At 39.6% G+C, this 26,796-nt stretch overlaps 1 long non-coding RNA gene across 1 annotated transcript; it reads right to left on the bottom strand.

Annotated features, from left to right (window-relative positions):
* Positions 1-14,851: 14,851 nt before the first annotated feature.
* On the bottom strand, positions 14,852-26,383 carry LOC146492145 (uncharacterized). The gene is made up of 2 exons (XR_014872509.1): positions 15,519-26,383; positions 14,852-14,951 (listed from the first exon to the last, which is right to left on the bottom strand). It is a non-coding gene; the product is annotated as an uncharacterized LOC146492145 (long non-coding RNA).
* Positions 26,384-26,796: the final 413 nt, after the last annotated feature.

Raw genomic sequence — 26,796 nt, forward strand, 5'->3', positions numbered from 1 at the left:
ACTTGCCACAAGTGCACTGTGCCACCTACCAATAGAAAGGAAAAAATAATGTGCATATTTCCACGAGAGAAATCCCACGCCGGGACCGTAGCTGATCATTGATCAGTTTCATGATTGAAGTAGAAACAGGAGAGGGAGGAGAGAGAATGAGAGAAGAAGAGGCAACTGTGCAGTGTAACGACAGAATAACTCCAGCTGTGTGTCTTTTTCATTATAGGTAAAGTACAGGACAAGCTGCATTCCTTTTCACCTCAATACCAAACGCGTAATATTTTCTCTGAATATCAGACGATTGAGTTTTTAGGGGACGGTTGGCAACTCTAATAATTAACCTTATTAACAAAATAAAGTTCAACATCAACATCATAGCACCACCCAGCTGTGTAGAAACTCCGTCATGCTAGCTAGTACCCAGTACGAAAAAGTCAGCATAATGAAAATAAACTACACCTTAACTTGGTTTATATCTGACCCAAATTGACTGCAGGTCATAACGTCTTACCTGACGTTCAGTCACCTGACACTCGGACCAGCGGCTGCCTTGGGTCTCTGCTCCTCCCCCCTCCCCTTTCCCTCATCCACCTGCTGCCTCCACCACTTGCTAATGTTACTGAATCTGTGGAAGCTCCGCGATAGCCACCACAAGAAGTAATGAATAACGACCCTATCTAAATCCCAGTAATGATTAAGTTAGCGTTACCGTGCTCGTTACCACAATAAAAACGTAGTTACTGTAACGCGTTACTTAATAACGCATTAGTCCCTACACTGCACATAAGTCATATAATGCTGTAGATACATGTTTGCTGTTAGCTGTTTACTGTTAGCTTGTCACTTCCACAGCTGTTCCTTCAGATTATTGTCTCCTCAAAAAGATTTTTCTCTACTTTTGTTTTGTTTTGTGTACTTTTGCAGCATTTTTCTATTTGCTGACATTCTCTTAGGTTCCAGTGCATTTGACCTATCAGGGGCACCTGAAAGGTCATAACCATATAATATCCTAGTAATATCATGGTAACAACAGTGGTTGGCACATGACATGCACCGATGTCAGACGCCAGACCAACAACTGAAGAAGTCAAACATGCAGTCCATGCGCTAGAGAATGGGATATCACCTGGGCCGGACCAATTCATTGCAGAGGCAATCAAAGCTGGAGGAAACATCCTCCTTTCTCAACTTCATGGACTAATTCAATAGATCTGGAGAACAGACGAGAGACTATTCTCTCATCCCACTTCACAAAAAAGGCAACACCCGCGAGTGCAAGAACTATCGTGGAATTAGCCTTCTTTCCATTGCTGGTATGGTCTTCATGAAACTCATTCAGTCGCACCTAAAAAAGCATCCTAAGCAGTCAAGCGGAGAAGACCAAGCCGGCTTTCGACCTGGGCACGGATGCTGCAATCAGATCTTCATTCCTTGCCTGCTGATTGAGCAAAGAGTTCGATGTGGACAGTGGACAGTGATTGCCTTCATCGACTTCAAGTCTGCTTTTGATTGCATCGATTGGACTACCCCGTGGAGAACGTTAGAAGCAGAACATGTCCCCAAGAAGATCATTACCCTCCTCAAGTTGGCCTACCACGGCTCGCCCATGTTTGTGTGCATATGAAATGTCTTTTCTGGAGAATTTAAAATCAGGACTGGTGTCAGGCAAGGTAATGTAGTACCTCTGCTCTTCAACGTCATGATCGATGCAATTTTGTGCAGGACCTTCAATGGTCACCGTCTGTTTCACTGAAGACCAATCTGCAACCAAATTGATGTTCGCAGATGACAACGCCATCTTTGCCGAAAATGACGCAGAGGCTACAGACATCTTACACGACGTTGCCCAATTTGCTCAACCATATGGCATGGCGTTTGGACAATAGTCAGACCCTGCTCCCATCATCAGTGATGATCCTCAGTCATTGTTTTGTAATCTGTTGGGTTTGACACTGAAGTTGATGTTTGCTGTCTGTGTAAAGTTGAGGCAGATGGGGAAGTTGCAGATTTGCTGTTGATCAGAAAGAAAAGGTACATAATGGGGCATAAAAGATAATGTACTATATCAAAGCAAAGCATGGGCTGAGTTGCAGATTTTTCTTTTATTGTACCTTGTAAATCTTTTCTACGTACCCAATTATGGTAGGTGCAGATTTCTAGTCTTTTGAAGGTGGCTTTTGAGATTTTCAGGAGCCGTAATAAATACTACTGCATAATTAGTGTTGGAAATTTCCATTTCATGCAGTTGTTTGGCTGTCTCTGTCCCACAGTTGTTTTGTACTGATGTTGATGATAATCTGGATTATGAGGTTCAACAATGCAGCTACAATCTTTATTATAATTTAGTGTCTTTATAAATGCTTTTTTTCCCCTTTTCATTTTCATTTAAATTGATCGAGAAGGTCTGTTGCAAGTCAAAAGTAAAAAAGCACAGCACAACCTGTGCTTGAACCTTAATTTTCAGCCAAAAGCAATCTGCCCACAAGCAAATATTAAATTTTAACTCTTTTTTTTTCTTCAGGGAGAAATAACATCATGTTTTAAACACAGCAGCGACATCAGTGCCACCGGTAAGTAACAGAAGGACTGTGGTGTTCTGACCTTGGATGCTTGCTTTAAAAAGCTTCATTTGGATAAATCAGCCACATTTTCAAAATCTCAATTTCTTGTGGACAAAAATTCCCAAGAATAAAGAAGAGCAAGTATGGGAGATGGGGCCCGGTGTTGTTTTATAATTTGTTTGATTTTGACCAATCAGCTGCTTTATTTTGATTTTTCTTACTGTTAAAAAGTTTCCTCACACACAGAACGGAGACCTATACGCATTCAATTGCTTCTCAGCTTCCCTTTCATCTTTTTCATCAGTGTCATCATCCTCTCTTTTTCTCTTTCCCATCATTCATCGTTTTTTCAGCTCCTTCCTCCCCCTTTCCTCCCGTCTCGGAGGGTCTAGCTGTAATAGGCAGGTAATTTCCCCCCCTATTACAAGATAGTACATTAGTATCTCCCTGCACTATTTACACAAGTTAGCGGTCCAACCAAGCCATTTACAGAGGATCATTATAGCATGTGGTGTCCCGATACGCTTGGGAATTCCAAGATGAAATGATGGCTTGAATGCATTATCCCATGAGTGTGTATGTGAGCGAGGAAGCGAGGGAGAGATCAAGGCAGGATCACACAATAGATCCTTTTAAAAGCCCAGCCCAAGATATATGATACTATTAAGATTTTTGAGTACCAATTACACCACCACTACCTTAAGTGGTATTCCAGCCATTCAATTTTGATACATTATGAAGATGGTTTCATATATTATACCAGAATCTTCTTTAAGATGTTCGGCAGCTGACGGTAAGACCTCAAAGTGCTGCCGGCAATTTGACAAAATTATCAATCCTCCTGCATTTGGCTGCTGCCCCTTTTTCTGGGAGCGATATCCTTAAATGAGTGCACTCCCCCTTCCCACCTGACACTATCTTAACACCATTTACTGGTAACAGTGTAAGATCTAGCTGCCTAATGATATGGGACGACATCAGGCCAGCATGGCGTCTCAAGGATGTGAAGTAGTAGTCTGGTAGTCGGGGTATTGAGCTAAAACTGTTAGCTGTCCATATGCCTGTTGCTCACATGATACCTTGTACGCACTGAGTTCGAATGTCAGAAATATAAAGCATTTGTGACTGCAGGGAAATCATTCAGATCAGAGCAACATTGTTCACACATCATACAGTGCTGTCACCACCGAGCTGCTGTCACTGTTCAGCAGTGAAAAGTGCATTCATGCATGCTGGTACGAGATGGAAAAGGCTCGTGGCTGCGTTTGGACAACTCAGTTTCACGTACATTCTGCTTTAGCGTCAGCCACCACATCAACATTATATCACCATATTTTAAGGAAAGTCGTGATAATCACATTTGTGACAAAAACAAAAACAAAACCATATTCTGTCGCTGATTGCATCTCGCAGGCATTTATTAGTGCAACTCAAATGAAGGGAGTTTTCCCTGTCACTGATGACACCACAGCAGTCAAAGTGTGAATCAGTTGCCACAAGATGCCAGCAGCAGCATTACAGTGCAAAGTAAAGACACAGCATAATACACAGTGACACAGCAGAAGTCAAACATAAGCCAAGAAGCCACATGGGCTGTGTTTCCCCTGCAATTTTAGACTGCTCCACACTTTAACAATAACTAAACTAACCCAACCTTTTCGCTTTTTATCAGCCAACACAATATAATAAAATAATAAAATTAGGATGCCTACCTGGGATGTTGTAACTTGTGTCAAGCTTTTTAAATCAGTCAATCAATCCAAATATCAACCAGACCGATAACAACACTGGTGGTATTTGATAATTTAATTGATAATTTGTTTCTATTCTCAAGTTTAGTATATAGCCAACTGAATTGTGTTGCATTAATTCTTTTTTTAAATGGAAAAAATATACCTCAAACATGCACTATGAAAAATGTATGAACCTTTCTTGTTGACTGTCATGCTTATTTATAGCCAGCAGCACATTTAAACAGCAGAGTTGGCCAAGTGTTTTAGAGACAGGCACATTTACATATCAGGTCCAGTCCCAATTCACTGGGCATTTACTGTACATGCTTTTTCCAGAACTATTTCTAATGCTAGGATGCATGTGGCCCTTGTGCGGATTATTCAGTCCATAGTGTAGGGCTGATTGTTGCACAAGAGCACAAATTCTTAGAGACAGAGCAGCTGTAAGACAAAATCTGTGGCATTTAAACCATATAACTGTATGTCTGTGGTGGCGTGTTAGACTTAAAAGAAGGTGGCTATGATGGCAAATGCTCTCCTGTAATAATGTCTTCTCTGAGGGGTTTCCTGTCTTAAAAGGGTGGGATAGACCCAACACACACACCCACGCGCACACACTGTCTCACACACTGAATGGTCTCCCACGGCAGTATCAGTAGGACATTGTCAGGCCAAACAAAAGGCCTTATCTTTCTTTCCCCTTTCAGTCTGGGTGATTGGCCAAGAGAAATGAGTAGAAAAGGCCATGTCCTCACCCGAGGAACCACAAATGTCAGCCACCTTCCTATCTCCATCCAGCCAGTGTGTGTATGAGTGTGTGTGTGTGGGTGGGTGTGCACGCGTGTGCAAGTGTATGATGGAAGATCTACAGCAATCATATGTCTGCCAAGGCTGCAGAGGCTAGGGAAATCTTCCTGTCAGTATCAATGTCATGAAATATGGACACAAACACACACGTGTGCATGCAACATGTGTCAGTGCATTCAAGTACATCACAGCTTCAGATATGCTGGTCTCTGTTAAAGCCCCCAAAGGCTATTTTCTTTGGGTATAGTGAAATTTACAGAGCCCTTTGTACTCCTTTGTGATGTGTGGTAAAAAAAAAGAAAAAAGAAGTCAGCCTATGAGTTATATTAATGAGAACAACAGCACTCACAGTTGTGTGTATAATACTTTTAATACTGCATTGCATTAGAGGTTACAGACTGTATATTTAAGATGGACATCATCTGGCATTTTGAAGCCTCGTCATTGTTTTTTTTTTATAATATAGGTTGAAGGGCTCTGTTATCATCTAAGACTCAAGAGTTAGCAGGCTCCAGTCAGACACTCTGTGGGTGCAATGCACAGACACATGCCCCTGCTTGAAAAAGGAGCACGGATTTCCTGGGTGGGCTGTAACTTGCAGCAAGAAAGAATATTAGTGCCTCAGCAGCACAAACACAATCAACACGTCCACATCAGTGATCCAGCTGGCAGAGGTGAGGCCTAGCTGTCAGCTGCATTGTTCTGTGCTGGCACCTGCCAGTCACACCTGAGCTTTGAGCTTTAACACTATGCAAAAAGGTACGTTTCAGAAAGATGATACCTTTTTAATGCATACAGGAAACATTTTAGCTATAGAGGCCAAAAATACTTTTTTCCACACTGGCTTCAGTTTTCTGTACAAGAGGCTGGTATTTGGTGGGAACTATAGCGAGTGTTGAGAGGTAGCGCTTTTATTTTTAAATGTAACAACGTGATCTGGAAAGAGGTTGTGTATCTAGCTGTAGTATTTTAAATACTAAGAAGCAGCACAAACTTCCACTGAATGTGGACAGTACATGACAGATCTGAACTTTCTATGCCTTAAATCATACCTAAGAAATGTCGAGAATTTAGTTATCATGATTCCTGTCATTCACAAACTGGTCATAACTAATTAATGATTAATAACTGTGCGGTTCTGGGTTATTAATCTTGGCTGATCTTTTTTCTGACAGATTTTGGCTGTTGAAGTTGGTTTTTTTTTCATAATAACATGAGAAATCCACAACACCAGAGCTAAAAATTCTTACTAAAATTTGTGAACCTGTTTTCCAGCAGGTCTCACGTTCTGCCATTTATTTCTCACAATGTCCCCGAGAAATTTTGGAAATACTACCCGCCAGAATCAATGAAAAGCAGTCTTTTGAACAACTGTTTTTAAGTTGTTTATAGACTAACAAACACATGACTTACACAGGTGGCATGTGGACAAAAAACCTATTGTTCTGAAAAATATCCAAAATGAAACTGCTTCACAATTTGTCCCCCGTGTCCATTCCACATTTCCTAACAAAAGGCGAGAGGCCTCCCTTTGCGGAGCACACTTCAAAAATTACATGGCCAAATAAAAACATGTTTTTTTTAATGTAAAACTGGCTCTCGGGCATTAAGAATATCACTGACATATTGGAGCAGATTATAAAAAACAACAGCTTTTCAGGGGTTTTTTAACCTTTCTAAATGTAGCTTGATGTAGTGGGACCATTAATCTGCGTGGGTGTGTTTGATTGGTCTTTTTTTTAAATACTTATTTTTAGCTAACCTACAGACTACCTGAGGAAACCAAACAAGAAAAAGCAGCCACAATCCTCAAATTCAGCGCTTCAACACACCCATGTCCATCGAAACTTTCTTTTCTTTCTCTCGTTTTAAAGTGACGGCTTTAAAATCCCATTCTTGCTGTCCATCATGTGACGTGCTCTCTTCATGAGCTTTCCATCACTAATTGAAGGATCATTTTAGCCACAGGATATGGCTGAAGACACTAATCAAGACCTTGTTAAGGGTCGTTAAGGGACAATTGCCCATAATTCCTCTAATCCACTGGTTATTTAATTAAACACCTATTAGAGACCAACAACTATACAGCTGGCATGTTCAAACCAGACAGCCAATTCTAGATTGGCTCTGCTGTGCCATTAATTAGTATTTGAAGTCATTTTTAATTATAAATCTGTCTGAATTATGAATCCTGCTGGGGCTTAGGCCAGTAGGACACTTTGATCAGCAAAATCACCGTGGAGCTTTCAAGCAGGGCTACCTTTGATGTTGTGCATCACCTACCCACTGTGATCAAGTTCAAACTATTTTAAAGTTTAAACTAGTTCCCTTCGATGGTCCCGCTGCCTCAGTCCCTGCTCGACATCTCAGATGATAGATGAGTTCTACTTTTCTGCAGCTTTACTCTGAGACTGACCTTCATAGGTTTGAGTCTCAACAGTTGCTCTGTGGACTATCTGTGGACTATCATAAAACCTGGCACAGATATTAACATAACCCCAGCTTTAATAATCGCTTTACTATTTCTTAACATGTTAAATTAAAGTTAGAATGGGAAACATCACACACGATGCATTCCTTTTGACAGGAAGAAACCTCAGGCAGAACCAGGGTCAGGGTGGAGCAGCCATCAGGCACAACCAATGAGGGGTCAGGGGAGGGCGACAGGACACCGGATATGATCTTATGACTTTCTCTAGTGAATCGAATCATTTTGTGAGCTACACAAAATCGAGCCAGTCCTTAAACAGCTGTGTAACCCTGCACAATAGATTTAATCAGGGTCGTATGCATATGATTGTGTTTCTTGAATTTATTTATTTTTTGTCTGGAGGGGAAGTACACAGTAAGGCCTCAGTGAGCTGGTGAACCTAAATGGGAACCATTATGCTCATTTCTAGCTCCTAATTTTTATCTTAATCATGCTAAGCTAGCTTTCTATGATTCAGTTTCATCTCATGCACTGTTTTAGTGTAGCCAGACAGCCAACTTTCTTCTGATAGGCTTCCCCTCATAAACAAAAGGTTTGAATGGCAGATTGGTGGGGTTTTTGTGTATGCTTCCCTATATCAGGGATACCTGCACTTACTGACATCATAAAGTCTTAAGTCTGTGCTTTTGACAGACAGACTTTTTGTACATCTTTATTTGGGTGTTTTTTTTTTAAGGCTCCATGAAAACGTAGTTAATGTGAGCATATATCTTGCATAAATCAGTATTTAGTGTAACACAGCACTGCAAAGAAAGTACAGCAGAAGAAAAAGCTGAAAATACTTTGCATGTGTGTTCTTGATGATCTTGACGGTCTAATCTTTTGGGGTTGGTCACCTCAAGTTAGACAAAGCGCTTAGATATAGACAAAAGTGCTTGTATGAATGTGAGTGAATGAGGCTTGAAGTTAAAAAAAAGTCCACAGTTATACTAGAAAAGTGCTATACAAGCACCAGACCATCCAATCCTACTGAGGGTCATATTAATTATGGGATTAAATAATAACATCGGGCCTTCATAGGCTGCATTCAACCTCTGCTTTTTAAGTGTGACTAATAAAATGTGATGACATAGAGATAAAAATCTAACAGTGATGCACTGGATGTATTTTCAGTATGCCTCCTGGCCGAGAACCAGAGGATATCAGTACACCTGGGTCAGCGGCTGAAAGGAGGAGCAGTAAACAATGAGCAGACAACAGCAGGGAGAGACTGAGAGAGGCAAACAAGTCGTTTGAGTGTGTTACTAATGTGTCCCTGCAGCAGGTGGGAAATCTATTATTGCCGTTTTGGAGACGCCTCTCAGCATAAACAATTAGAGGCTGAGGGGAGAAGAGGAAGAAAAAAAAGAGCGGGAGTGAGTGAGGGGAAGATGGGGATGGATAAAGAGAGGCTACAGAATCAATTAGTCTTGTTAGGAGTAAGTTCATCTCTCTCTCTCTCCCTCACACACACACACACACACACACACACACACACACACACACACACACACACACACACACACACACCTGCCCTCAGCTGTAGTCTTCCCATGCAGAGCGGGCCACCCGCAGACCATACGCCATCACAAAAGAGCGAAGTGGCATGGAGGTTTGCCCCCCCTCCACCCACCCCTCCATTCTCTTTACTCCATCTACCTCTCTCGCCCACTCGCTCACTCTCGCTCTGGCTGCTTCTTGAAAGTATGGGCTTTATCAGCCCCCCTGTAGAGATCATTCATCCACATAGTAACACACACACACAGAGACACACAGACACACACTACGGGCTTCTAATTAGTGCTCAGACCGCCTGCCCAATTATTACCAGCCGTGCTCTAATTAGGACTTATTTAAAGTGTGCGTCAATTAGTCTTTAACATCATTGTGTGCTTGAGGGAGCTGGACCGGTTAACACTTCCTGAACCAGAGGCAGAGCAGAGAGGCTCAGACGCATCAACAGTTGGGGTCTGGCTTCATTTAACACAATAAACTTGATTTAACTACACGACAGACTCAGACAACACACTCGGACCTTGTTGACATTGAAATATTTCCTTATTTGATAGAACACCTCCCCACTAACTCAGTTTATTAGCTTTTTTAGAAAACTTAGTGGAGTCACATTATCCTCAAAGTTAAGTTTGTCTCAGCTGCGTTAAACTTCATTTTTTAATTTTTTCCTCTGATCACTTGTCATCCATGTTGGTTTAAAGGCATGGTGAAGCAGCCTCACCTCACAGTCTGCTATAGTAGCTGTCCTGGAGCTTTTGATCACGCCCCATTACGTAGAACAGGGACTTTAAAACGGTGAGACTCGCCTCCACAGAGAGGCGGGGAGAGATGGTTAATGTGGAGACGCAGGGGGTTGAACACGAGGGGTGGAGAAATGATATTCCTCAGAATTACGAGTGTGACTTGGGCTTTGTGAACGAGCGCATTACTGCTGATTCATCTTTGTGAATACACGAGCAACACGCTGCTTAGAAAATAAAATGTTCCTATTAGTGTAAATCCTTCAGTCAGCAAATAGGGGTGTGTGAAAAACCTAGATGTTATTGAGGTTAATTTCAGGGCTGGGACAGAGACAGCTTGCATCACCCCCCACCCCCCACCCCCCCACCCAACAGCTTTACTGGGTCATTGTAATACCCTGTTTGTATAGTAACAGAACAGTAACAGAAGCAGAACTTCAATTCACTCCAAAACACAATGAAGCCTTTCAAGGCTCCTTCGCATTGTATATGTACGCACAGAAGGCCCACGGCAGAAAAAACACTTGTTTTTTTCCATTGGGAGAAACATAACTGTGAATATACTGTACAGATGAGGAAAACCCCTCGACCCTTCACACTAGTGGCAGCAAAATTGGCAAAAAAGGATGAGAAGAACAGTAAGAAAAACCCAAACAAATAAAACACTTTGCATCATATACCTCATTAAAGGCAATGAAGTATAAAACGTTTCTGATTTCAGAAGCAATATGGTGAGTGTTTATAAAGTGTATATAAAAGATGGATGTAGCGTTCAAGTCTGAAAAGTGAAGCCGAAATGAAAGTGGCTTAAACCTGGATTCTTTCTAATGCCCCGCCGGAGGGGTTGGGTGGTGGTGAGCACAAAACCCATATGATTAAAAAACAATCAGATTGTATAGAACCTCACGTTCCCAATAACTTTACGGTCTCATTGACTAGCTACTAGCATTTTTCATTACAACATCCTTTTCTTTTAGCTGCTCCCTTTAGGGGTCATCACAGCGGATCATCTTCTGTATCGCCACCCTATTTCTAGCATCCTCTTCAGACATGTCCTCCTTCACTACATCCACAAATATTTGTTCTTTTTCTCCTGCCTGGCAGCTCCATCTGCAACATCTTTTGTCTAGTATATCCACTATCCCTCCTCTGCACATGTCCCTCACAAGCCATCTCAGCCTCTCTTGCTTCTCTGACTTAGTCTCCAAACTGCTCAACCTGAGCTGTCCCTGTGATCATGAAAACCTTCTCGTTCACTCTTCTTCATCACCCCTGACATTCATCTCCACCCTGCCTGCACTCTTTTCTTCACCTTTAACTACAACTTTCTTTGCTTCTTTCTTGCAAGTTGGAGATAAAGCCAGGTTTGATTTAGGGCGGGCTACCTTGTGATTGGCAAGTCACTAATGAGCAGAGTGGAGTGTCCAGATGACTGGATGACATCATAGAGGCTGTGTATAAAGTCAGCGTGCCCCTGAAGGGGCACATGAAGGGGACACTTGAACGCCAGTAATCTTTTCTCAGCCCTTGGGCAGCGCTGCATTAAAATAGACCTGATTCAGTAGTGAGGACAAAATTACTTGATGGGCTCAAACACCGATGAAACTACTGTTGATGAACATGGTCCATACAAAGGAAAGAAAAGAGATAAAGGATCCTGAAATGTCATTGCCCCATCTACTTCCAGAATATCCAGAGTTTAACCCACTGGGACAAAAGCAGTATAGCAACACATTTGGCTAGAACTGTCGGTTACATATTCCAGAACTTAATTTATGTAAATCTGCTCCCTGCATTGTTCAGAGGAATCAGAAGCCAAATATTGCTTTGGATGTCACCAGCTGTCACAAACTCACCAGGGAGAAGACTACTAGTCTGTGATTGAGACTGCTGTTGTTCTACCGGTACGACTGATAAAACAGATACAAAAATTACACCGACGGCTGGGCTAAGGTTGCTATAATCCATGACATGTAGGGTCGTAGGAAGTGCATCAGATATTTGCAAACTCTTTTCCCTCCTGCTTCCCTCCCTCCCTCCTCAGAGCGGTAATCTGTCTGTCAGTGTGTTGCCAGTGGTTCTCTGTGGGCGGCTGTCTGTTTGAGGCTGTTTTAATTAATTTTCAATCAGAGCAAAGTAAATTCATTAAGCACTCACAGCTCTGTTTGAAGACACACAAACATGCGCACATACGCACACATTTCACAAGCATGTCCTGCTCGCAGAAGTGAGCATTAACATGAACCTATGAATGTGATATGCACTAATCATACTGTCTTTTTTTTTAATGTGTGTACGCTGTCAAATAGCTACACGGCAATTAGAGTGAAGATTATTTGAGTTTAACAGGATGAATAAAAAAGACAAACAGCAATAAAACAATATCGCGTCCGACCGGACAAACACAGCTCTGAAACGTGACTGCACTGACATTACACTGAACACAAGCTAAAAGAAAATAGTATTTTGATATAGAAATTCAATATTATATCAAAGCACTTACACTGCAGGTGGAAAGAAAGGAAATAAATCTATTTGAAATGTTATTATGTAGATGATGACATGACCAGTCTGGTTGTTATATTCTATTCACGGCAAGCTCCACACAACAGTTGTTATACCCAAACAGTCTTCAATATTACCTCATCTAACAATGAGCCTCAGTGTTGTGTGGTATGCAGAATTTGGATGGACAAAGTCTGTTTGTACCAAAGAATCAAAAATTGGTAGAAATTGGTCCAATGTATTGCCCCCGAGTTCATCAGTTAAAACTATATATTTATTTGTTTTGAAAATGCTGCATTTCATACTTTCATATGTCAAATTTTTACATTCTTAGAGATTTATCTAGAAGGTCCAAACAAAATGAAGAAAATAACCACAGAGTACCATTCATCTTTGAGTAAATAACTTATTATGTTAAAAAAAACTCTATAAAACTCACTATATAAACTATTAATTGAATGAATTTGCAGAAAATGTACCATATTGTTGTTTTATTTTATTATATTAAATAATTATTTTATATAATGAGAAAAAAGGTAAGTAGCTAAGAAACTGCTGATCTATGAGTTTCCCGCACAACCATCATTAGGGTTTACAAAAAATGGCCGTTCTTGAGGTCAGAGGAGAATGGTCAAATGGCTTTGAGCTGATAGGAAGACAACAATAACTCAATAAACACCATATGAAGAAGAGCACGTCACATCGGACCTTAAAGTAGATGTGCTACAGGAAACTAAGGCTACAAGGACCTGGTAGAAACTGGTTGGACAATGGAAGACTGGAGAAACGTTTCCTGGTCTGATGAGTCTTGATTTCTGCAGTTTTCTGAGATTTGGTAGGGTCAGAATACGAAGCAGACAACATGAACGCATGGATCCATCCTGCCTTTTGTCAACCACTCAGGGAGGTGGTGGTGTAATCATATACAGGATGCTTTCTTGGCACACTTGAGGCCCATTAGTACCAGTTAAACACTGTTTAAAATGCCACAGCCTACCTGAGTATTGTTGACAACCTTGTCCATCCCTTTATGATGACGGTGTACCCCAAAGCTCAAATCATCTCACACTGGCTTCTTGAATATGACAATGAGGTCACTGCACTCAGATGGCCTCTACAGTCACAAAACCTTAATCAAGTAGAGCCCTTTTGGGATGTTGAGATTGGATGTTTAGCCAAAAATCTGAAGCAACTGTATCATGCTATCATGTCAATATGGACCAACATTTCTGAGGAATGTTTCCAGCACCTTGTTGAATCTCTCCCATAAGGAATTAAGGCAGTTCTGAAGGCAACTGCCTTACACTACTTCCTCAATAGTGTTTTTGAGAAGTTTCTACTATTTCTCTGATTGGTGTGTTTAATTTTTTACCCTGATGATGATGCTCTGTAACTGGTCATAAACAGTTAGTACAATGTTTGTGTAAATCCCCTTGAACTGAAGCTGAAGGTCTGCACTTGAATAAGTGTTTCATTTCATATCAGCTGCGGTGGTGTGCAGAGGCAAATTTACCCAAACTCTGTCATCATCCTATTACTTTTGGATCCAGATCTGTACATCTTTAGTATTCTAACATTATGATTCCCCAGATTACTCAACCTAACATGCTTCATTCATTTTTCATATTTTATCATGTAAAGATTGAGAACAAACCTTTAATGGAGCCATTAACACAGTAGACATGAAATGAAACTCAAGATTTCCCATTATTTTACAGTGTACAAATCATCCAGTGTAAAACTGTTGGAGCAAACAAAAAGGCTTAATTACATCATGTAGCACAGCGGTCCCCAACCTTTTTTGCGCCACTGACAATATGCCCGACAATATTTTCACGGACCGGCCTTTAAAGTGTTGCGGATAAATACAACAAAATAAAACTAGTACCGGTACCGAAAAAAAGAAAATTTATTCATAACACACAAAAAAAGACCAAGGAAAACCAAGTTAATGATAAAAACAATAACAAAATAACGCTGAAAACCGATAAAAACCCTGAAAACCATACATTTCACACCTGAGCCTCAACTCTCGCGGCCCGGTACACAGCAAATCCAGCATGTCCAAATTAACACTGTCAGATTTGATTTCAACACTATTAAAGTGTCTATATGGGTCCACACCAGAGAGTGTTAATTTAACTCTTTTTGGAGAGTTGGTATGTTAACTCTGATTTAGTGTTAAACACCAAATCTGTCTGGAGTTGATAATTTAACACTTGGTGTTAAGAGTTTATATATTAACTCTCAAAGAGTATTTTAGTTTAACTACGTAAGAGTTATCTTCTAATTAATTCTAAAAAGTGGAAATTTTACTGTTCTGAACTTCTAGAAATTTCTTTTGGAAATAAACATTTATTAAAAAGATGCAATGGTTTTTGAAAAACATTTATTCTGAACTGTGCACCACAATTTCAAAACATTTTCTAAAGATGTAACAGTGTACATGTTCTCACTTTCATTAGAATTTTGTTTATTTAAAGGTCTGACATAGGTGAGCTGGTAAATGCAAATAACAGCATTCTCATCACTTATTTCTTCAATACAATATGCATGTCCTTCATTCATCACTTTGTGGAACTTCAACGCACTTCTGCTCTCCCCCATATTCCATCTTCACAAGCATATCCTATGTGGAGATTGAATAAAAATTAGTTGACACTAATTAATGGCACAAATAATCCTGTAATCAATTGCAGCACAGTAAAAAAAAGCAATCATTTTTGAGCCATTACTTGTGTAAAGTATTTTCCCAAAAGACAAGGACACAGGCAACACTTAATACTGAACTACATATAAAACCTCAACCTTTTTCATTTTTACCTAAACCGTGTGAACAAAACTCTGGAGGGATCTAAATGCTAACGTAGAACCAGTCAGGACGTCTGCTACTGCTGTTTGCTCGTTTTTTTTATGGGAGATCGTTTTCAGGCTTCAAGTAGCACCATTATACCAACATTTCACATTCTAGACATTGTTTTAGGTGTATTGAAGATGACCAAAAATTTGACTGAAAATTCACATGTAAGCTTTTGTTCAAGGCTGTAGTATTTAGCTAGCTAAAACAGAATATTATGCTATCACCGAGCAATATGGCTAATGCCTTTCACACAGCTTTGTTAGCTCAACTCCAAAGAGCCACAGAAGTAAAAGCTAATAATAATAATTGAAACAATCTTTGAAAAAAATGACTTACCAAGCATGGCAAACAACTCAAACATGTAGAGCAAAATGTTCTGAAACGGCTTCACTTCAGCTTCGATTGGAGCCTATGGTGCTGGGGGCGGAGTCTGTGAATTTACTCTATTAGTGTCATAGCCCCTGTAGGAGTTCGGAGTTAAGAGGTCAAGAGTTAATGTTTCCATTGTAACACCTCCAGATTTGACATAGAAACACTCATTTTTAACACTCGATTTTAACTACTATCATTTTACACCTCAGAGTTACATTAAAAGAATGTGACTCTACTTAGAGTAAAATTAACTCTACTTTTGCAAGAATACTACTAACACCAAAACATTTAACATTTTGAATTTGCTGTGTTCCAAACGACTCAGGGACCGGTACCGGTCCGAGGCCCGGGGATTGGGCACCGCTGATCTAGCATATAACAGATCCAGTAACAGGGCCACATTTACATTTCAGAACTTCCAAACAGCTTGAACTGAACTTCCAGCGTTTGATGGAGATAAATGTGGAGACATGAAGGAATGTGCACAGACAGACGGATGCAGAGTGTAGGTGGAAGGAGGCTGACGAAGGCTCGTTTGGTTTAAAAGGAGGATTTATCAGGCCTAATCTCTCAGCAAACCAAGCAGATCAATCTCCTCTTAACACATAGATACACACACTGGTGTGTATATTTAGCTCAGTGGTGCTCTCTCACTCTCGCTCGCTCTCTTTCTCTCCTCTTAACTGGGTTCTTGCTGGTAAAAGTGGCAGAGAGACAGAAAGAGAGAGAGAGAGAGAGGAAAAATGTTGTTGACCAAAAATGAGGAAGAAAGAACGACAGAGAGAGAAAAATAAAGAATGGTTTTGGAGAGAGAAAGAGAGCAAGAGAGGGAGAGACTTCTTAGAGGGCTAAAAGGATTAGCCCTCTCGTTTCTCCTGGATCACAATGTTTCCTGGGATATGTTTGATCAGCAGTTGTGTGTGTGCGTGTGTGTGTGAGGGAGAGAGAGACAGAGAGAGATGTTTGCTCCGATATCAGCGCTGCCTCATCCTGATCCCATTACACGGCAATAAACAACAGCTACCAACATGCGGATTACCGAGTGTGAGAGAGCATGTGGAGATGTGTACGCAACACTTCTGGTTTTTGGCTGGACTCTTGTTTTTCTTCTTTTTTCAAAAATAATAATCCTTAGAGAACGACGGTCTGTGTGTGTCTCTCACAGCCTATGCTTTGAGTAAATATTTGTGTCAGGGCCGGCATAAAATCATAAACTGTACCGTAAATCTGTGTTTGTATTTGCTTCTTGAAACTTATTCAGCAAATTTGAGAAGTCATTTTCCCCCTCATTAGGCTCTTGATCGGCATCTGTGGCTGTGGGTACGTTCAGATGCAGAATTCAAACTAAAGCAAAAAGGTGCACCACTCCTTTCGCTAGATTTATAAAGCCATGTGCCTGCACAGTTCACCATAATAAATCTCAAACATCATGAAGCATGCCTTGAGCTCTGTGTTATGTGAAAATCTTGTGATGCATTGTCTACGTCCTGTAAAAGAAGCATGTTTGCACGTTATCTTAACCCTTGTATGGTGTTCGGGTCTGTGAGACCCATGCCATTTAGAGGCTGCTGCCCCTTTAGGCAGTATATACCATCAAAACCTGCAAAATATGGTATAAAGATATTTACACTTGTTTAGAACTGATTTTTTTTATAATATTTTATTTAAAAAAATGAGAAGCACATTAATTCATAAATGTGATTGAACAAAGGTAAAAGGAAAAAATTAACCATGTTTGCTGTTCTCATGGCTCGTAATTGGGATGAAGTAAACATCTGTTGAGTAATTTAACATAAAATTGTTTGATAGTGTTAATTGGAAAGCCAAAACTCTAGCGGGTCCACCAGACCCATGAACACTGGCTGAGTAACAAAAATACGAACACCACACAAGGGTTAAATATGCACAGCAAATATTCTCCAAGATTCATTTTAATGTTTCAAACTAGGCCCCAAAGCACGGAGAGGATGTCACATCATCACCTGTCACAAAACCGAAGAGGAAGAATGAAAAAAAGCACGACGCTGGTGGAAACAAGATGCAATCTTATCTAGATTTACGTCAAAACATCCGCCCCGGCCTCCTCTTCAATAAGGCCGAACATCACGGTGCTACCTCGGCCTTTGCTTCAGTGTGACAACAGTCACTCTTTAAAGTCACAGCACTTGAAAAAAACAAAACAAAAACCAAACCAAACAAATGATTGGGCATTGGAGTATGGGTGGGAACAATAAGCTCTTCCAACATGATGACATTTGATTGTCAACTAATACCTGGATGACTCATCATCCTGTGATCCGTTTTTGAGAATCTTGACTTTCTGCTGCTGTCCTTTGTGCACATTTGCGCTAAATGACAAACACAATCCAAACAAAAGTACAAAAGCCACTTAGCAGAAGGGACGTGAAACTGTAGGATCAGGCTGAAGATTGAATTTACAGCAAAATCTTTGTTGTTTCACGTGTGTTAACCATTGTATAAAAAAAGAGAGATTAACAATTATCGCTGATGTTAAACAGTGGAACGAGTTTTCAGCTCACACTCTGATTTAAAGAAATAATAATAGAAAAAAAGGTGAAAGCATGATATTACATGTTTAAAGATAAAGCCAATTGAGCGCTGTTTTAAACTAATTTGTTTAAAGCTTTATAAACTTCATTAAAAAAAGGGGGAAAAAAGTCCTTAAACCAACCGGTTTATCCTCACGCTCCCTTCTTTTGCTCCTTCCTTTGCTCTTTTATTTCTATTCCTCCAAACTATCCCTCCTTCTCTCCCTCCCCCTCCCTCCACCCCTATCCCTCCCATCACCTTTCTTTCTTACAGAAAATCTAAAAGGCTGACATGCAAATGGGGCTTATTAAATCCTATTAGGCCGTCTGTCACAAGCCAGCAGCGAGAGGGAGAGAGAGTGAAAGGGGGAGGGAGGGATAGAGAGAAGGAGCGAGAGACATTGCAATTAGAGGACGGGAGAAAGAGTGCTAAAAATTGTGTGTGTGTGTGTGTGTGTGGGGGGGGGGGGGGGGCTGTGTTGGGGGTAAGAAAGTGAAGAAAGGATGGTTTTTACAAGTAGCTACAAGCTGTTTCCATTCAGATATTTACTGTACATATAAATACATATATCTGAATACAGGCGAGTAAGATTTTCAGGATCATAGTTGCTCAACGTTTTTCATGTTTTGTGTGTCATTTCTCCTGAAAACCTGTTTCCTGCCATGCAATCTATGACTTATATAATTCAAAGACATGTTTACTCCAAAATGACATCATAACTAATGATGCTATATACAAGCCCGTAGCTCAAACAGACCTATACAAAAATAAATAAAATAAAACGTGATCTAAAATAGGCAGCTTTTCCCTTTTGAATGTGTCTCAGTTATTGTGCGCATTCTCACAGCTCTCAGTGGTAAAACGGAGAGGAGCAGGTACTGTTCATCCTTTGTGTCTGTATCACTGGAATCACTTTTGAAAAAAAGAGCTCAAACCTTTTTCCGGTTTAAATCAAGCCTCTCAGCTCCCGTTTTACACATGAAAGCAGTTCTCCCGAAACGGAGACTTGCTTTCTTACTTCTAGACACGAAGGTGACGATAACAAAACACACTTTTCTGCAGCGAGATAATTTTTCTCAATTAACACAATGAAACTGAGTATAAAATGTAGAAAGAGGAAAACGTAAAAAAAACCAGGAAGGACTATTTTTCATAGTTTTTCATTTTTATTTTTTTAGGGGGGATATGCAGAAGTGTATATATCAGCCATTCTGACAAAATAATGAGTTTTATAAAATAAGAAAAGCACTAATGTGTTTTAATAGTATAGAGATGTGTTTTCCTGATACTTGAGAGGATGTAGTGCTGCGCAATGCTGCAAATTTTGGTATCAATCCTGCACCAAGTAAATACAGGGCCATTTCTGTCAACACAAATAACATTACCAATACTTTAAACTCATAAACCCAACTTTCCAAAATAATTAGCTAACACAACAAAACACACCTATCATTTTTTTTGAGACCTGGAATGTAATTGCGCCCGTCTCTAAAGCTCTTTGGATCAGCGTCTGTTTAAATGTGCTACAGGCCTTAAATAAATGAAAGGCAACAGCCAACACAAAAAGTTTCAGACATTTTTCGTAGTTCAGCATCGATCCATTGTTATCAATACTGTCAATATTTGGATCAATCCGCTCACCTCTAGTAGAGAGAGTCATGCTTTCAGCTAGTGTGTTTGCTGCTGTATGTTTGTTTGAATGACAGCAACTTTAGTTAAAAGCATTTTTTTTTTATCATTTCCTTTGGAAAACTGAGATGTGCAACTTTCTAAATAATTAATTTGAGCTTCAAGTTAAAACCTTCAAAATTAATTTGAGATTCACTATAAGGAATGCAATGTGGCTTCACCATATAGACATAATATGCCATCTATTAAATTAATGCTGGCTCAGTATGCATGTTATTGATTGCACAATGTGAAATAAGTTTCAACAGTCAGCTACAGTAATGTATTTTCAAAGTATAATGAGACGTGAGTGGAAGCCAATGGCTGCCAGAAGAGGAGCGTCAAAAGTAAGATTCAGGCATGGCAGACTTTTACCTATAAGATGCCGTTTTTGGGTCACTAGGACCCCTGCTGTAAAACTGCTCATAAAATCTTAACCTTATGATTCAAAGTCAAGTTGTTTTTACACTCATTCTGCAGCAAAGTGCTGTCTCAATTTGAGTCAGCTTTTAAAATGTTTTCAGACACACGGTAGTGTCTCAGTAGTTCTTTGGATATGGTTCAATAGTCCAAAAACGACCTCCTACTGTACCTCTTTTTCCTAATCATTTTTCCTTGTGGAAGATGTTCTGAAGTCAAGGAGGGTGTAAAAGAAAATTTCTAAAGAGTTGGGAAAAGAAGATCTGTGGTGTCCAACTGCACTAATACTAAACTTCTTGATGTTCCTAACGCTGTTTCATGAAGGTCATAGAAACTAAAACATTTAAAAAGAGAAAAAAAGACGACTTCATTACAAAGACTGGAATAAAAAAACAATTAAAGAATAAAATGAAACAAGTCGATTTTCTTGTTTTCTCATACTCATATAACTTGATTTAGAGAGCTTGTATGAGTTGACATTCGTGAACTGCAACACTTTCTTACAACAGTGTAAAGTAAACAGTTTAGCTTTGGCTTTACCAGCCTGTTGCTGAAAATTCAAAACATATCAGCAGGTTATCTAAATGGAAAACACACTTAGGACCGTTTTCAAGATCTGTACCACTTTGCCACCTCTGATCGTTTTCATGAAGAGTTGAGTGCCGTGTTGTTGGGTTTATATGTGGGAATTATCTCCTTTCCTTTCATACAGGTTGCTTCAGTGCATCCTGCTTCTGGGTCACTTCACTCAGTTAGCAAAACAGACTATTCAGTCGAACCTTCTGCCTTGGTAGTTTACCTTTCCTTAAACCCCTGCATATGTTTTAACCTTGTCTTGAACAGTCTGCTGGACTAGTGATATTATAACAAGCAGCAATCAGCTTAAGGATCTCTCACAATCCACACTTCAAGAGCAACTCTTACTTACATTGTAGTGTACGAGTTCAAGACGCAGATTGTCTTGACAGCGAAAATTTTTTGTCCAGATTTCTGAGATCGATTAGACATCTACACAAGTCACCAAACGAAAAGAAGGGTAATCAAGAAAATGAGATTTAAAAAGACAAAACCCTTTAATGCAGCGGTCCCCAACCGCCGGGCCACGGACCGGTATCGTTTGGTACCGGGCCGCGATGAGGCTCAGGTGTGAAATGTATGGTTTTCAGGGTTTTTATTGGTCTTTATCGATATTTGTTATCGTTTTTATCGTTTACTCGGTTTTCCCTGGGTCTTTTCACGTGTGTTATGAATAAATCGTCTTTTTTCTCGGTACCGGTACTAGTTTTATTTTGTTGTATTTATCCGCGACACCTTAAAGGCCGGTCCATGAAAATATTGTCGGGCATAAACCGGTCTGTGGCGCAAAAAAGGTTGGGGACAGCTGCTTTAATGTATTTAACAGCTATAAAGATGTCTGGAGCCAAGACCATCATAAACACAGCATAATGTGATGATCTTGAATTAGAAATTACTACTTTTGAATCTGTATACGTCTACTCCTAGATCAAATATGTGTCAGATATAAGGCCTGGGGGCCAAAATAGGCCCACAAGGACTCCAATCTGGCCAAAATGTGATTTTATTTATTTATTTAGCTTTTAAGCTTTTGATCATCATGACAACCTCCCCCATCACCAGTATATGAACATTAAAATGACAGAAAGTTCCAGGGTTTTTTTTACAATCTACTATAGAAATCTCAGATTTTTACAGTGGGCCCACAGTAAGAAGACAATGTTCTGTCAATTAACAAAACCTCTGTTTTATAATTACAGGACATTTTGGGCAACAAACAAGCAAAACTTTTCCTGTAATTTTACACATTTATTTGTTACAGTTTAAGTCCAAAGAGTCGTGCTGATAGATGTCTTACATTTACTACAGCAGCATTTCTTTATCATGTCTAAAAAGGATAAGACCTACTGTTGAAATTGCATTTCTTTTACTTATCTTAAGATATCTCAGGAATTTAATGTGTATAGACTTCTATACATTGACAGAAAAGGGGAGTTTGTCTGGTTCGTATGGCCCACAATGCAAAATTATTTTAACATCCCTGTCCTAGATGAACAGGGTGTCCAGATTTATAACAACTTTTACCTATTAGTTCAGCAGATAGGGTCAGTCTTTGATAAGCTCAGATTCTCAGCCCAAATCATTGTGTTATTATTAGCTTAAACTACTCAATCCAGAAAGAAAATGTATTTCTCATAAGTCCTCACTGTGTGCTCTACATTTCTTAAATAATTGGTTTATGTGGTATACTCATCTTTGAGGTACAGTAACTAGCTATGATGATGGTGAGAGTTAGACTACAATTAATATCATACTTGAGTTATTATAACAATGACCAGGACTAATTTTCACATAGTTTTCTTGTGATTGGGAATCTTGTTTATTAAAACAGCAGAATTCAACCTAAAAGGTTAAAGTGCATCATACAAAAAGTGTACAGCGTGCATACAGGTACTTTAACTCAGCTGTCTATTCTCAGTGCGTGACATTTCCATCCATTCTCCCCCCACATTGCTACTTTTCATGAACATCCTCCAACTTTCACTTTCTTCTTAATCACGGCCCTCATTGTGTTTGTCTCTGCTCTGTTGGTGCCCATTTCATGTACGTGAGCAAAACACTTCATGTAATTTGCTGCGGGCAACATATTACAGGTTATTACTGTTCCCTTCCTCTCATCCCTCACTTCTCTCCTCCTCTCCTTTGCTGTGTCTTTGATTTTCTTTTTCAATGATGAGACAGAGAGGAAGAGGCTGCCTTTCTCCTGCCTGTCAATTATCCCTCGTCCGTTTCTCCGTCCAGCTTAATTGGCGTTTGGGAGACGCTAGCGTTGTCCCAGCGGGCTCAGCCAGGACAATGGAGGCCCATATAGCTGACCGGCCCTCGGCTCAGCCCAAATTGAATTGGAAATCTTCCATCTTCTCTTTAGCATAACAAAGAGGGTGCAGGGTTTTTAGACAAAGGGCCCGTTTTAATGGAGAAAATCAATCTCTAGGAGGAAGCAGCGGCATTGTCTCCCATCAGCTGTACAGGTGTGTCTCGCTCACAGCGGCCTTAATCAGAGGTGGCAGGGGAGAGATCTGGAAGCTACATCTCTGTCACTGCGTGGAAGACTGGCAGTCAGAGGCAAGGAGAGGAGGGAGGGAGGAAGAACAACATGTGTCTAAATAAAAAAATCATATGGTGGTGGCACACAGCAAAAGTTAAAGGCTCATCCCATAGAGGGCGAATTTAAAAAAAGAGAGAAATTTTGGGTTTAGATTGTGATTGTGTGTTTTTCAGATGACCAATCAAAAATGCTCAAAAAGATTAGGAAAAAAAACACATTTTAAAACGCACACAATTTCAAACCATCCCTGTGTAACAATTCATTGCATGAAAGTAATATTTTGGATTGCTTCAATAAATGTCACATGAAGCTTCCAAGAGGCTCAAGTAGTTGGCATTGATAGTTTCTGATATCGGTTTAGATACTGTGTGATACTGAACCATTGATTAGAAAAAAGAAAACCTTTTTTTTAGTGAAGTCAGTTTAGCAGAAATCATCCATCAAGGTAAAACACTGGTATTACACATGCCTACAAGGGTCACACTGAGTCTGTCCCATGACATCACACCACTGTCAGAGAATTTAACCTTGACCCTTACTACACTTTCATACTAAACAGAATGAGTCAGTTTATTAGGGATCAACAGATCAATCCAAATATCGATAGTTTCAATAACAACTATGGTATTGGATCGATACTAGTAGAGTGATTTAGTGATCATTAAAATGTGTTCAGATTTTTCAGATTGATGATGATTCATCTCATGGCGCTCTGCTCTCCCCTACATAAGCTGCTTTTATAAGTTAAAAGTATTGGCGTCGTACTTTAGCCCCCAAACACTTATTTGTTTTGTTAAGTGACATCAGTCTTTGAAACATCTGAGACTTATCTTGGTACCTTCATTAGAAAGCATACTGTCTATATCTACTACATCACTGCAGCCATCACTCGTGTGATGTCACGAGCACTGCAGTTTGTATGAAAGAGGATTAGGGCCACTGAATTTTTGGGTGCTAGCTTTTTTGACAGCTGCACTTTTTTTAAATTGTTTTTGGTGAAAGTGTGTGTAACCAGTAGAGAGAGAGAGAAAAAAGCATATCAGTCAGTGTTAAAACAGTGAAGATGACACTTAAATTTTTTTGGCTTGATTAAACGCGAAAGACTTAAGAGATTACACTTGGCCTGTTCTCGAACAGCTTGAGGTTTGCGTTTGACTTGGTCCTAAATCCTTTGGTCGTGTTATTCCTACACACTAATAATTAGTTCAAACCACATGCGCTCTGAAAGTCTTGCTCATTTATGTTATGCTTGCTTTAGCAGTATTTTAAGGCTCCGTGAAACCTGGATGAATCTTAATGCAACATTCAAAGAGGTAGAGTCTATTCAAAAGCGGTATATAAAAATCCACAGAGCTCAGCTGCTGGCTCGTCTTCTCTCAAAGGAGCCAAAATGGAAGATTTGGAGCCTCGTGGTTTTAGTGGCTGAGATTGTTGTCTCACTACAATGTTGAGAAGATATAAGTGAGCGCGGTGGACCGCCTCGAGCGGGGAGGATGCCGTGACAGATTACTTTCTTCCCTGCTGCGTTTGTCTTTCACATTGTCTTTCTTTGCACAGACCACAATAGAACTCGAGAAGGAGTCAGTCATTAGACAGTAGAGCGATCTGAAGGTTAGTTTAACCAGAAACACCCATTCCCCATTGGTGTATATGGTTTTCTTGGTGAATTAATTCATTTTGAAAATCTAAATCCGTAATTCACAACATGAACATCTTCACAAGTCTGATTATTTTCATCCAAAGGTGTCATATTCAAAAATATTCAGTTTACTGTAAAAATCACATTTCGCTAACTTGAATTATTAGCCATCATTCAGAGAAAAAGAAGTTTTTCCTGCTCTGATGGGTCAATACTAGTCATCAGATATGATGGATTGCCTGTACATGAGGTGCTGGAGCTCATTACATGACTATAATATATGTATCAAACATTGGGCTGCCCTCTTAAAAAGCTTCAGAGGTAAAAAGTCTGTGCCTGACGACTCAGCAGCAGCTACACAATGCTCACAACTCACACACATCACACAGATTTGCATTACATTATTCAGTAATAGCAGACCTTCTGGATATTCGTGTTTTATACAGTAATACTCATGACTCATGCACTGATTGATTACTTAAACAGTATTACAGTGACACATTCACGCGCCCCATTTAAATACGTTAGGCAGCAACATCAAATTTAAGATTTAAGCGTCTGATTCTGTGAGACCAAACTGAGGCCTGTATGAAAGTTTTTTTGTTTTTGTTTTTTTTACGTGTCGGCTTAGACAATGAAGTCATGCCTTTTGCGTTAAAGTGCAATATGAAATGAATAACTTCATTGTTTGACTTTTTTTCCCCTGAATAATCTGCTTCAGCTAACTTAGGTTGTTCTCTCGGTTTCCTGTTTCCTGTCAGGGTCTCTCAGCCACTCCGTCGGTGCTGTTAAGGAGTAGTCTCTCAGGTCTGGGTGTTTTGATAAGGTGAGTGTTTGTGTTTATCTGCGCACTCCCAGCTCTGTGCATTACCATGAGAATGGTTTAAGCTCTCTGCTAATCCTCTGTGTCTCTGTTGTAATAAATGTCTTCATTCATACGCTGCAGTGGAGAGGGGACCGGAGTACACAGCTATGGCAAACATGTCACCTTGTTCTGACCCAAAACTGTGGCATCCAGCTTGGAACCACCCACAAAAAAAGAAAGAGGAAAAGATTTGGTGTAAAACATGTAACATGGGTCTTGTAACAAAAGGCAAAAGTTTATTTTTTGTCACGTTTTGGGGTTAAGACTTTTCCCAGAATATCAATCATACAGTATTACTGAAAATAACATTATGGTCATTAGGTCCATACAGACTGGACAACTAGCCTTGGATTACCCACCATGACATCACCCATTGCACTCAAACCTCAACATTAGCCCTCATCATGTTATTTGTTTGGTAACACTTTAACTACATAGAAAAAAATGTCCTTAGGTGCAAGCTGTATTATAAGAAGAATTTAAATGTATTTGATATGAAATTACACTGTAATTATATTTACTTAAGGTTTTAACAGAAAACTAGTAAATTTAAGTAGTGTGTAAGTAATATAGTAATTATATAGTGCAAAATTATTCAGTAAAGGAGATTATTGTTTAAGTAGTAAAAAAAAAAAAAAAGAAGTTTTTCTTTTTTCTTTTAAGTACCGCATAAGTAACTTTAAGTACTCTGCAATTTCATGGTAATTTTGTAGAAAAACAAACATCCTACATTGTAAGTACACTTTACTTTTTCTTGTGTAACTTCCTGGTAAAATTACTTATGCACTACTTAACTGTACTTACAATGTAATAATTTCTGCAGTAAAATACATGAAGATATAATTACTTGCACAGTACTTACATTTACTTACAGTATAATTACTTCTTTTGATAAACAAGTGCAGAGCTAATCTATCAGCAACGGTTAGCAAGTTCAGTTTTCAAGCAGCGTCCACAAACTAGAAGCGTTTAACAC

Source organism: Neolamprologus multifasciatus, chromosome 23 (assembly GCF_963576455.1).
Source record: "Neolamprologus multifasciatus chromosome 23, fNeoMul1.2, whole genome shotgun sequence".
Classification (NCBI taxonomy): domain Eukaryota; kingdom Metazoa; phylum Chordata; class Actinopteri; order Cichliformes; family Cichlidae; genus Neolamprologus; species Neolamprologus multifasciatus.